The sequence below is a fragment of the Ammospiza nelsoni genome, chromosome 2, assembly GCF_027579445.1.
Source record: "Ammospiza nelsoni isolate bAmmNel1 chromosome 2, bAmmNel1.pri, whole genome shotgun sequence".
NCBI classification, from domain to species: domain Eukaryota; kingdom Metazoa; phylum Chordata; class Aves; order Passeriformes; family Passerellidae; genus Ammospiza; species Ammospiza nelsoni.
This window is the reverse complement of record NC_080634.1, coordinates 117,160,609-117,174,584: the sequence shown is the minus strand read 5'-3', so window position 1 is coordinate 117,174,584 and position 13,976 is coordinate 117,160,609. Positions and strand designations below refer to the sequence as shown.

The following is a 13,976-nucleotide window of genomic DNA, read 5'->3' as shown; positions in this document are numbered from 1 at the left end:
TCACTCCTCTCTAGTCCTGCGGAACCAACACAGCAGAGAGGAAGTTATTTAAATCCTATCTTGGACCAAAACCTGTCATGATGAGCTCAAAAGGCAGAAGGGAGGGCTGGATGTGGGGTGGCTGAGGGGGCAGTGCCCCACCCCAGTGCCACAAATGGCACATCACACAGGGAGGTGTCAGCCCAGAGGGACAGGAGTGCAGGACAGCCCAAAATTCCCTTCAGCTCGGCTCCTGCATCCTCCAACAACCTGATCCTGACCCCCCATCCCACATTCCTGCTCTGCAGACAGACCACAGGCCGAGCTCCCTGGGCTCACATTTGGTTACAACTCTGTCTCCTGTAAACTGTCATGGAAATCACGAGCAAATAACAAACACGGAGCTCGCCCCTCCTTCCCCAGTGGCTCCATGCAGGGCTGCTCTGGCTGCAGCTCAGCTGTGCTGCTTGCAGGGACCACGGACAGCAGGGGACCAAAAACTGCCCCTGACACGTAAAAACCTCATGGCCTGTCCAAAGTGAGCCTTCCAAAGTTGTGCTTCGAGAGATTAAAGTGTAGACCTAAGGCTGTCATCTATACAGTTAGACCAGCCTAAAAAAAAATCACTTTAAATGGTTATTACCATTTCCTTCATGAGCAGAACAGACTCCTAAGAGAAGGCATCAGCATTTATCCATTCCTTATGGATAATTCCTTATGTCTTATTCTGAAGCTGAAATGATGGCTAATGCTTTCTTACTCAGTTTTTCAAGGAAGTTAAGAGAGCAGTGCAGAAAGCATAAAAAGGTTTTCTGTTGCTATTTCTAATGTTTCTATTTCTAAACAAAAAGGAAGCTTGACAGTAAAAATTAATGTTATGTTTACTTAAAATTAAACTTTAAAATTATAAATAAGCAATAATAATAATTTCCACTCAGACTGTATTATTTGTCTGGTTTCTCTGCTATATTTTACTTACATTTTTTCCTTCAGTCTCCCTAAGATCAGCTGCTGGAAGGCCTGGATTTGTCTCTGGATGCAGAATTCAGGGCAGCCACGTAAAAGCCAAAATACCCAGTCCTGCAACCCTAATCCTACCCAAGCTGCTGGACCATCTTCTGCACCTTCAGCGCCTTTCCCAAACGAGCATCACTGTCTCACACTGGCAAGATTACCCTGTCCTCTGGCCAGGCTGGAATTTACACAACTGCTGCCAGCCAGATCCTGGATTTTTGGATGGCTACAGCGAGCTGAGGTGAATCCTACCCTCCCAAAGCCATTTTTCAGTCTCATCACTTAGAACTGAGGCCAGGTTCAGGTTTCTGCAAGCTCTTCATTTCAAGAGGGTGATGAAAAATGCTCTGCTGAAATGAAGCCTTGGAGGTGCCTACAAAAGACAGTGCCCTTGGTGGTGTCAGGATGTTGACACACATATTGGTGACAGATGATTTGGCTGCTCTTGCTTGCAAGAGATACAGAGGCTGCTACAGACTGTTTGCTAAAAATACATAAAAATACCAAAGAACTTATAAATGCAGAAAAAAGCACCAGCCCTGATTGCCAGCTTCACATCCTGGGCAAATGTAATGAAATTTAAGAAAAGGCACAAGATAGCGACCAGGACTGAACTAGATCTTGATTTGATATTAAATCCTTTATCTTATCTTAATGTGGTAATAAACCTTCCTTTTTTTTTCCTTTTCCAAACCTGGTTTTAATGCAATTTTTTGCACAAGCCTATGTATAAAAAAACCCCTTCTATAAGTCTTTGAAGAGCCAACTACAATCAGAACAATCAATGGAACAGCAACAGCAGTTCTTTAGAGAAATGATGGAGAACTTTTCCCATGTCTGCTTTGCAAGTCCTGCAGGTCAGCTGCTTTTCCAAGCAGATTTTTGAGCTTAGTCTCAGTGCATGCTGCAATGCAACATCTTTATGTTACTTTAGTAGTTAATCCTTTGTGTATAATTTGTGAACTCTATAGAGAGCAGTCCGTTTTATAAACAGAATTTTAAACCACCAGGTTTAAATTTATTGCAGGGTTTATTCAGAACTGACAAAGCCTCCTTAGAAAACGGAATTTTGCTAAGAAGCCTTTCCTTCTGCATAACTACAAGACTTCCTTCTGTATAAAACTCTTTTCTACTTACACAGAAAATATAAACCATAAAATTGTCTGATTGCTATTTTTTTCTTGTTTAATTTACAAAAAGAGATACATTGTGCAGTTTTCTAAATCCCTGATTTTACATGCACATTTAATTGCATTAAAATCTCTCCCTGCATGCATTAACACAATTAAGTATTAAAATATAAGTGATTCGTTGAAAGATTTTTTCAGTCAAATCAGGTAAAATACACCATGTATATCCATACTTGAGAAGCTAAAACAAATGTAATCAACTCAATGCAAAAATTATGGAAGTGGGAAGCCCACATGCCTTAAAAATTAGAAGAAATCAATCAGATTTCACAAAACATTTTGTTGTAAGTTGTCTACAGGGCAGCAAAAGCTGCTCCTCCTAAGCCAATGCTCCCAGAACCAGAAAAATGGAACAACCTGAAAATCTGATAAATCAATGCATGTTTTAACAGCACGATAGTAGCAAAAATTTAAAAAAAAATTTAAAAATAAAAAAGAAAGCAAACTCTTACCAACCACTTGTAGCAGACAGTAAAAAGCAGGAGGAAAAGATGCTAATTCAGCAGGCAGTGCATTTGGGATGATGGGAGAGAAACGTTCCCCTGACAACTCACACCTGCATGGCCTCCCTGTGTGCCTGAGCCCGGCCAGGGCTGTGACCTGCTCTGCTCGGGGCAGAGCTGAGTGCTGGCCACAGGCAGCATTCCCAAATTCCCAGACTCTGCAGCATTCCCAGTTCCCAGACCCTACAGAATTCCCAACTCCTAGCCCCTGTGGCATTCCCAATACCCAGTTCATGCAAAATTCCCCATTCCCAGACCCTCCAGCATTCCCAATTCCCAGACCCTGCAGCATTCCCAAATTCCCAAACTCTGCAGCATTCCCAGTTCCCACACCCTGCAGCATTCTCAACTCCCAACCCATGCAGCATTTTCAATTTCCAACCCCACAGCATTCCCAGCTCTCAGCTCGTGCAGCATTTTCAATTTCCAACCTGTGCAGAATTCCCCATTCCTAGACCCCGCAGAATTCCCAACTCTCAGACCCCTCAGCATTCCCAGTTCCCAGACCCAAACTCCCAGTATTCCCAACTCCCAGACCCTGCAGTATTCCCAACTCCCAGACCCTACAGCATTCCCAATTCCCAGACCCTTCAGCATTCCCAATTCCCAGACCCTACAGCATTCCCAGCTTCCAGTCCATGCAGCATTTTCAATTTCCAGACCTTTCAGCATTCCCAGTTCCCAGACCCCATAGTATTCCCAACTCCCAGACCCCATAGTATTCCCAACTCCCAGTCCCTGCAGAATTCCCCATTCCCAGACACCACAGCATTCATTCCCAATTCCCAACCCCTACAGCACTCCCGATTCCCTCCAGCATTCCCAACTCCCCACTCCTGCAGCATTCCCAGATCCCAGTCCCTGCACCGTTCCCAGCCCCCAGCCCCTGCAGCATTTTCAGTTTCCAGATCCCACAGCATTCCCAGTTCCCAATCCCTCCAGCATTCCCAATTCCCAGCCTGTGCAGCCCTGCAGCATTTCCAACTTCCAGCCCATGCAGAATTCCCAGTTCCCAGCCCCTGCAGCCCCAACACCTTCGCTCTGCCCCATCCATCCCCACACCCCAGATTCTCTCCAGCCGCGGCGGCCCTGGTGCGATCTCGGTCAGGGCTCTCCCCCGCTGCCGTTCCTTTGCAAGGTGAAAAGCAAGAGCAACCCAGACTGTTTCAGGCTGTTCCATTAGGGACCCCCTGGAGAACCTGGGTGTCTGACAGAGCTGATTGGAACCACATTTATTCAAGGAGGTTTTTGCTGAACCGGCCTCGTGCCGTGCTCATCATCCCCCACGGCCGGCCTTGCTCTCCCCAATCAGCGCTAATTAGCTGGGGGGGGTTCCCAGCTGCAGGCAAATTCAGGAGGACTGAAACACAACTGAAGGTGATATTTGTTGGCAGGAGAAGCACCTGGAAGAGGCAGCAGCTTTGGAATATCCCAGCAATGCTGCCAAGTGCCTGAGCAGGAGCACGGCATCGTCCTGAAGGCTGGAAGCAACGCTGCTGCCAAGACCCCTTAATGAGCACCTGGGTGTTGTATCATGTGTTAAATATTAAAATGAATCAACACAGAAGGCCTCAAAGCAAAACCAAACCCTCACCTGTGCACAGCAACCATTCCCCAACCCATTGTGGTCAGCCAGAGTTGTGTGGCTACAGCTCGAGGCCCTGGGGTTTCAACCATCCCCTCTCAAGGCTGGTTGTACCTCCAGCTAAAATGAAAACATGTGTTTATTGTTTTTTCTTTGGGCAGACGATTAATATTTATGTGATGCATTATCAAACAAAAATAACTATGTATTTTGTTCCTGGAATAATGTTTTTTGTTGGAATGAAGCTGTGCCAAGGAGGGGTTGCAGCTGATGCAAGCAGCGTGCAAGGACAATCCACTCACCAGGGCAGCTTTCTAAAGGAAAAAGGGGCATTTCTGAGCCAGGGTAAGATGAGGAAAATAATTGCTGTGGTGGAATCTCACACTCCACTCACAAGGAAAATTGTCACCCAGGGCAGCAGGAGATCCTCCTGCCACAGCAGTGCAGGAAAAGCAGGCGTGTTGTAAATCCATTCATGCTCACTTTAGATCAAGTCTCATTTTTACACAAAAATCCCTCACTGCACACATTTTACTTTTGATAAATCGCTGATTAACGAGGACATCTACTCTGTTCACAGCAGAATAAACTCTTTGGGTTTCATTGTGAAATTGCTGTTTCTTGAATTCAATTAACCCCTCCAGATTACACACAGACCACTGAATATAAATAGAAGAGGTTAAAATGCAGTTTAAATATAACAGATACAGCCACAACTCCATATTTAGATATACCCTTTAATTTTTTCCTATTGCCTGCTTTTTACTTACATTTAAATTTAGCAAAGTAATTTTAGACTGCCACTTTTCTACCTACACTGCTTAACTACACTGTGAAGGGAATATATTAGATTAGATACCACTATCTTCCAAAATGACAAATCGATACAAATTTTTTGGACTCAAACCTTCAGCCAAAAAGACAAAATGCTTGATTTTCCTGGGAAACTTGTGTGTCAGAAAGGGCAGAACCACCCTGGGAAGTAAAAAATATTCCAGTGGCAGTGAGAGCAGCCAGTTGTGGGTTTAATGAGAAGCAGTGTGGTGTTATCGCACAAAAGGTAATTCTTCCAACCCAAGACAAACAACATTATAATTCAGGCTGAAAATATCTTTACCCTGCGTGAACTTTTTTCTTTTTCTTCTTTTTTTTTTTTTTTTAAACAGAAGCATTTTAAATCAACAGTATAGGAAAAATGCCATACAAAGCATACACTAATCCCTGGCATCCCTTCCCAGCTGCACAGAAAAGCAGCGGGCAGCTTTAGGCACTCAGGGCTAAGCCTGCCCTGCTGACCTCAGATGATATGGATCAGGCCCAAAGGGCCCTTTCCAACCTTACCCCCTGTCAACAACTTCCACCTCGAGTTTGGGCCACAGATTTCCACAGAGCTGCTCACATGATTCAAACAAGTACAGTTTTACCCTTACGGCTGCCTTTTCCTGAAAAAAAATAACTACTCACTTAAAAGAACATTACAAGCTTGCTGATAGTGGAACAAAACCCCAATGCTATGGATATTCAAGGGAAAAGGTTTGTTTTGACCCAACCATTTCAAATGATTTTGTTGTTACCTGCTTGTAACTCCTGGAGCATTTAGTAAAGCACAGGCGAGGAAAGGAAATGTAACATGTAATGTTTTTGGGCTACCAGATGCCACCAGCACCTCAAAAGCTTCTCACATTTTGAGAAGATTTTTCATCCTCACAGGAGGAGGAACTGCTGTGTGCAGGGATCACAGCAAAGCCATCAAAATTCAGCCCTGTGCAGAGGGAGAGCAGTGCCATGAGCCTCACGCTGCGATAGCAAAGCACTGGGGGTTTGCAGAAGGAGCAGTGGGGAAGGATTTGCCTCATCAGCAGCCAGGTATTCTGTTCACGGGGTGTTGTTCAAACCAACGGGACTGCCACAGCCACGCCAGGGCTTTCTGTTTGTTTACACAGCCCTGTGCATGCACAGAAAATAAACTTCCCACAGCAGAGCAGGTAGCAAAGACATTTTCACAGGGCAGGCTCTTGTGCAGAATTGTCATTTGAACACCGACAACAGCAGGGTCCAAACTGGTGCTCCAGACAGAAAAGGACCAACAAAGCAGCATCCTTGTGATGAGAGACACAGCTCCCAGGTCTGCAACAATCTGGGATTTCAGCTCGTGGTGTCCATCATTGTGAGTCCTCACTGGACTCACACACCCAGATTATTTAGTGCCTTACAAAGAGCTCAAATTCATTTAAAAGAGAGAACCCCACAGGCACTTCTGCTTAAAAACCATAAGGAGAACATGCTTAACATACATGTCTATTAGAATCTATTTCTAAGAACCAAATGCTACAGAAATGACAATCCAAAGGGAGCAACACCTCAGGAGCAAAAAGTCCGACTAATCACACCTCGGACTTATCCTGACAGATCATTTATAAAATTCCTGTAACGTGTAACTCTATCCAGTACTATATGACTTGTTTAACTTTGGGACTAAATTGTGGGAGGTGGGGACAGATGCTGTTCAAAGCTCTAAACCCTGAAATGTTTTTGGAGCTGGTGGATTTTTTTCTTGCAAACTTTTTCAAAGAATTTGTCATTGTTTGCCCACATATGCATATGAAAGAGAAAACAAGGACTGATGTTGCTATTCCAATGTAGCATATCTTTGTTTTTATAAATGCCCCTTAAGAAATAGACCAGGCAATCAACATAAAGATATATTGTCCCTTATGAGGTATGGCTTGGTTTGTTCATGCCTTTACTTATTTACTTCTAATTGGGAAACTATCAAATAATCTATTTCTTTTCCTTGATTTTCCTGTCAGTTCAGGTGTGCCTGAAATCCCACACCTGATATAGGTATCCTGACAAAAGTTTACATTTCATACCTCAGTGAGAAGCTGTCTCTGCCTGCTTCACTTCTTTCAGAGAAACCAGGGAAGTGCTCAAAGGGTTAAACCAAAGGAATGTGACATTTCTCCATGTGCAGTTCATAGACCTATCCTGGTTTTCCTAATGGACTCAAAATTACATGGGCAGAACGGGGCAGAATGTAATTTCCAAACTCTAACTTCAGAACAGAGCTAATTCACAGAACGACACTTAGAATACAAATAAAAAACTTCATTAAAGAACGAGCCATTTCCTCACACCGTGGGCTCTCAGCGAAGGCAGCAATGAATGGAAGTTTATGTTAGCCAGAACTTGCAACTCCAGCTTTTGTAAATACAATTACGTGCACTCCAAACTCCTCAGCGAAGTCATCTGGACACCAAAACAGAGCCCCGCGTATGCCTTACTGTGAAAAGCACCAAACCCAACCACGACTCCCCTCAGCCACGTAGGTAATTGAAGCTTTTCCTACGTACAAGAGCTGCCCGGCTTTTGAAAAGCCATAACGCTATTAATTAATTGAATGATGAATTGCTGAAAGAATTACAAACGCACCAACTATTACGATCCAGAGCGGGGGAAAGTGATGGCGAGGGGGAAGGCGATATCACTTCTACCCGAAGCCAAAGGGTAAATTAATCCTTCAAAACTTAGAGAACTCGGGCACGCTCCGAGCAGAGGGGGCACGGTCCCCGCAGAGGGGGCACGGTCCCCGCAAAGGATGCGCGGCTGCGGCTGCCGAACCCTCGGGGCTGCCCCGCTGCAGCCAGGGGACACCCGGCCGGTCCCTGTGCCGCCCTCGGGGTCACCGAGCCCCGCCTGGTCCCTGTCCTGTCCGGTCCCTCTCCCATCTCCCGCCCCGACGGCCGGCGCTGCGCTGGCCGCCCCACGGCAGCCCCGAAGGGAAAGCACTTACCGGGCTGGGCCGGGGTCACTCCGGGCTCCCGGGGAGGGGGGACGGGGCGGGCCGGGCCGGGGGAAGGCAGCGGCCGCCAGCGGCGGGAGCTCGGCAGGGAGTGAGGCGGCGGGCAGGGGACGGCGGCGTTGCCGACTGCGGTGAGTCACTTCAGTCGGGACGGGCTCAGCCCATCGCGCTGGCCCCCGGCTCCGGGCGCCTCTTCCTCTCTCTCCAATCGCCGAGCGCGGCCGCCGCCGCCGCTCCCGGCGCTGCCCGGCTCCCCCGCCGCCGTCGGGGCGGCCCCGCGCCCGGGGCGCTGCGGGACCCCCGCCCCCGGTGCCCGCGTCCTCCCCGGGGGGGCGGGAGGGGCCGGGCGGAGCTGGAGGTGAGCGGGACCCGCGGGGGGAGGACGCGGCCGAGCCCGGCCCGGCCCGGCGGGGAACGGCAGCGAGAACAAGCGCGCGGTTGTGGCGGGGACCCGACGTGAATCGCAGGCTGGTCCCTGAACCAGGTGGCAGAGGGAGGAATAACGGGATGGAATAACGGGTTGCTCGGGAATAAAAGGGGAGCGAGGTGAGGAAGGGGGGGAAAGCAGAGGAGGCTGGTCCGGCAGAAACTGCAACCCCATCTCCCAGGGGTGATGGAGAGGGGACCCATCCCGTCCGCACTCACCTCGCACGGAGGAAAGCCAGGGAGAAGCGGGCGGTGCGCCCCGTCCTGTCCCTCTCCCTGTTCCCTATCCCTGTCCCTTGTCCCCGTCCCTCCCGCCGGCGGCCCCGGGGCTCCTTCCTTACCGGGGCTCCGCTCGTCCCCGCCGCCGCCTCGCCCCGACCTTCCCCGGGCACGCCTCGGCCCCCGCCGGGCATCGCCCGCCGCTCTCCGCCCGCGGTCCGCGCCCGGCACCGCCGTCCGCAGCACAAAACCCAGTAGTCCCTTAATTAAAAATAATAATTAAAAAAAATATAAAAAAATTAATTAAAAGCGTCTCAGTTTTTAAAGCAGAACTACATAATGTATTAATTGGTTGCTATTAGCATGCAGTTTTATTGAGCATAGCACACAGAAGTCTGATTGTAAGCGAGGAGTGTTTTCAATGAAAGTGGAGTTATTTTAGCTGCAGACATGTTTACATTTCTGTGGTTTAGTCTATAACTTTCTCTTTTTCTTGCTTCAGAATTCTGCTCCATGAAGCAAAGCCCTTAGCTCCCAGACATTCCAAAAAGTCTGCCAAAATAATAGGGGGGGGGAGAGGAGAAAAAAAGGGAGAAGGAATAAAAAAAAAAACACACACAGAGACCCCCAAGTCTGGGTCAGGCTCAGGGCTGGGTATGGGCAGAGTGAGTATACCCCCTCCTCACTCTCCCTCTCCAGTTAAAAAGCCTTCAGGGCTCCATTTCCTGTTTTTAAGGAAAAAATAAAGCGGGTCTAGGACTGATTTTAGACACTGCCTAGACCAGGGCTGGTGGGTGCCGAGGACCTTTAACTCTCTCGGTGCCAAAGAGTACCTGCTAGCACACATCCAGGCAACCCCACACCTCGTTCCCTTGAGACAGCCTCAGCAGAAAGATGGGCTTTTCACCCCAAAGTGTGAGGTTTTGGGTGACTAAGAACCCAAAGATGCCAAGTGACCACCTAGTACTTGAATGAGCAGAGTGAAGAGATAAAATACCCCAAAAGTGGCACTGAGTGCCCTCTGCTACTGCAGCACCCACCTATGGAGATCTCCTGGAGCCACTTCTCAGTGTTGGGGACAGTGTTGTCACCACCCCACCTTCCCCTGGATGGGCAGCGTCACTCGTGTGGCCCTCAGCGAGTGGGCGTGAAAACAACCCGAGCTCCTGGACGTTAAATCCGCAGCTTTGGAAAATCAAAACGGAGCAGCTCAGCTAAAATTAGGAGCGCTCGGTAGTGAATGAGGCACGAAAGTCGTGGACGCCTCCCCACAAAAACTCCCGAGTCAAGTTTTCCACTCCAGGGCTTGGGAGGGTGTGATAGGAATAGAAAGAGGAGTGTTCAGAATAAAGCACCCCTGTAATGAAGGGTTGTGTCTGCAGGGAAGGGATGAGGAGAGGTGGCAGGACAGGGGATGCTGATGCAGTGCCAGCAGCCACACAGGGCACCCTGTCCCAGTCCTGCCCCTCTGCCCTGGGAGGGAAAATCCTTGGATTTGCAATCACCAGGTGAGGCAGCGCAGGAAAATTCACAGTGGTGTTTCTTGGCCCCCTGGCTCCCAACATTTGCCTCCCAACCTCATCCAAAGCATTTTTATGTGTGTGTCCCCTCCCCAGACTTTTTTATTTTTACATGCCAGATGACTCCTGTATATTTGGACCTCTCGCTTTTGAAGAAGCCAGAAAGCATTATGATTTCCCAATGCTTAAAAAAGAAAAGAAAACACCTTTCCCCCAAGATGTTTTATATTAATTTAAGTATCGGTTCCTGGTTCATGTCAGCCCCTTTCACAATGAAATGTCCTGCGTGGGCTGTCACACCTGCTAAATATAATCCTCTCATTCTTTTGATATTCTGCAAAGGGCCTTTAAAGGTTCACATCCTCCAGTCTGGAGGTTTAATTGCTTCATCTCGGATTTTTAAGAAGCCTTATAAATTTCTGATTTTGGTGGATTTCAAAGGGGCAGGGGGAGGGATGGGAGAGGGATGTGAGGGTGATGCTGAGCACTGCCCTGACACTGCAGGTCTTGTAGAAGCTCTGACCCTCCAGCCCGTCCCACAGCTTCTGCTCTTTGGGGCAGACAACTTGAGCTGGTTTTATGAGTTACCAATGAGTTAAATATGAAAATAGTAGCCTATTTCACTATGGTAAATGCTCACCAGGGAGGAAATCATAGATTCGATTTTATAGAAGGTAATGGAGTGAGATTACCCACCTAATGTACTTAACTCTTCAGAGAACATAAATCCAGCAGGAGACAGCCCCAAACCAGTTGATCCCCAAAACCAACTGCAGCTAGCTGCAGTTTCATCCTTACGAGGTGCTGGTGGCACCAGCTCTGCCCAGTGGAGCTGTGGTTAAAAACTCCTGGTCCAGAGCAGTGTGGTGCTTGCAGACTCCAGCAAGGATGTTCCTGGAGCCAGAAAATGCCTGGCAGGGTGGGAACAGGAGGGCTGAGGGCGAAATCCTGCACCCCAAATCTTTGTATGCTGCACACAGCAGCTCTAGGTAACACAGATTCTCTGAAGTGTGATGTATAATTCCTGTAAAATGAGATAAAACAGCAGAGAGAGGGACACTGAGTGTGCTGACAGCTTCGTGCTGCACCCAGAGGTGGCTGCAGGAACGGTACCCATGGCAGGGCCCCCAAAATGCTTTGTTTGCAGCAAAGCCAGTGGGGTCGTGTCCAGCTCTCAGTGAGTTCCCATGGCTCCATCTCCTGCATCAGCTTCAGAGTTCTCCCAGGGCACTCCAGAGGGCACTTCAGAGAGCTTCAGGCACTCCCAGGGGCCGGGGACAGGCTGGAAGCCCCACCAGTGACCAGCACAGAGGACAGCTGGGCTCCCAAATGGAAAGCCCAAAAACCCCAATCTTCTGGCCTTTCAAGCCCTACCTGAGTGACTAAAATACTCAGCCAGAGCTCCTGCAGAATGCAAGCAGTGGGAACACGAGGTAGGAAAGGGTTGTGCTCACCTGGGGCTGGGCTCTTGCTCCAGCAGCACTGACACACCCAGAGCACACAGCCTCGAGCTGCACCAGGGGAAATACAGGCTGGAGAGCAGGGAAAAGGTTTCTCCAGCCAGGGTGAGAAAGTTCTGGAATGGCTGCCCGGGGAGGTGGTGGAGTCCCCATGCCTGGGTGTGTTTAACAAAGCCTGGATGTGGCACTGGGGGCCAGGGTTCAGTTGGGCTGTTGGGGCTGGGCTGGACTCGATGGTCTTGGAGGTCTCTTCCAACCTGGTCATTCTGGGAATTCTGGGAATTGCTCTGCACAAATCCCTGAAGGAGGGGCACTGAGGGGAGGTTGGGCTCTGCTGCCATGTCCAAGGGAAAGGAGGAGAGGAAATGGCCTCAAATTTAGGAAGGGCCTTGGGACACTGAGCACATCCAGAGGGGACAATGAGGCTGGAGAGGGGCTGGGAACACAAATCCTGTGAGGAAGCCCTGAGGGAGCTGGGGGTGCTCAGCCTGGAGAAAAGGAGACTCAGGGCTGCCCCCATCACTCTGCACAGCTCCTGAAAGGTGCCTGTGCTCACCTGGGGCTGGGCTCTTGCTCCAGCAGCACTGACACACCCAGAGCACACAGCCTCGAGCTGCACCAGGGGAAATACAGGGTGGAGAGCAGGGAAAAGGTTTTTGCAGCCAGGGTGAGAAAGTTCTGGAATGGCTGCCCGGGGAGGTGGTGGAGTCCCCATGCCTGGGTGTGTTTAACAAAGCCTGGATGTGGCACTGGGGGCCAGGGTTCAGCTGAGGGGTTGGGGCTGGGCTGGACTCGATGGTCTTGAAGGTCTCTCCCAACCCAGGGTTTCTGTGAATTCTGTGAGGCTGGAGCATTCCTTGCTGTGCCACCTTCCTGCCACCAGCCCCAGCTGCCATGGCCCTGCAGCTCAGTTGCTCTGTCACAGCAGTTGTCCCCAGAGCTGACCCCAGTGTTGGTGCAGGGACAAGGTCCACCCCAAAGGCTCATTCCTGGAGCTTTCTCTCAGCAGGAAATTTCAGAGCAGGTGTCTTTGAGTGCTGCCTCTTGCTCAGGAGTGTGTGGGGAAAGAAAAAAAGTGGTCACATCATTTTCCATCTCTTTAAACACAGTTTTCAAAATGCAATTTCGAAACAAGCGATAAAAATCAACAAATTGTCACATCTGGATCAAGAAAAAAATCACGTATTTCTTCCAGAGCCGTGGAAGAAACACATTTAGGAACTGGTGCAGCCTCAGATAATTTTGAGTGTTAATGGCAGAACTGGAGACTGAAGCCCTTAAAGGATGCACAACTTGCTATGGTTTTAGGCTGCTGCTGTGTTCACCACAAACCCACGTCCCCAAAGTGCCACATCCACGTGGTTTTTGCAGATTTCCGTGGACAGCAATTCCACCACAGGCCTGCACAGCCCATTCCAGTGCTGGCTTCACCCTTTTAGTGAAGGATTTTCCCCTAATATCACTCTCAGCCTCCCGAGGTGCAGCCTGAGGCTGTCTCCTCTTGTCCTGTCACTTTTTACCTGGGAGAAGAGACCAAGCCCCATCCGGCTACAACCTTCAGGTGGTTGTACAGAGCAATATGGTCCTCCCTGAGCCTCCTTTTCCCCAGGTTAAAACTCCAATTAATTCAAAAAACTACAGAAATAAGGATAATAATGCCAACTTCATAGCATTAATCATTGTAGTTGTTATCAATGAAATGGGATATATGAATAAATAAATATCATTTATTTTGATATGAAACAACAGGAGTAGAGCACAGATTATTTTGGTTTTTTTCCCCTACTGGCAAAATGCAATTCCAGCACCTGATTTTCTCATTAGAATCAGAAAGGATTAACATTTTACCTATGAAAATACCATTTAGGATGAACACATCAGGCAACAAAGAGGGGATACCTTTATAAATATTACCTCTCCCAGGTGTGGGTGACATTCACTAATGAAGGTTCCCTTATGTAAAAATGACATTTAATTCAGGAGAGATAGGCAGTTATAGAGACACCTCCTGTTGCCTGGATGTGAACAGGAAACTCTTTTTCACGGAGCAGAAATTATGGCTTTTTCTAGCACTCATGGATTGGTTTTAGTCCCAGATTGGACACCTCAATATTATTTTGGCAAACTGAAAAGACTCTGGTGTCCCTCCTGTGAGAGAAACACTTTTAATTAGGGAAGGAAAGATGATTTCTGTTTAAAATCTCTGAAGTGGTGAAATAAAGGATTTAATTTGGAACTTACCTGTGTAAGTATCTGGTTAATGTGGTTGGGTGAAGGG

General features: G+C 48.5%; 1 protein-coding gene across 3 annotated transcripts in view; it reads right to left on the bottom strand.

Moving 5' to 3' along the window:
- The window catches only part of ERG (ETS transcription factor ERG), a 149,081-nt gene extending 140,830 nt beyond the window's left edge, over positions 1-8,251 (bottom strand). For all 3 annotated transcript variants that reach the window (XM_059493843.1, XM_059493846.1, XM_059493847.1), the window contains exon 1: positions 8,065-8,251. The gene's annotated coding sequence lies outside the window, so the exon portion shown is untranslated. The remainder of the gene's footprint in view (positions 1-8,064) is intronic.
- Between the last annotated feature and the right edge of the window lie 5,725 nt (positions 8,252-13,976).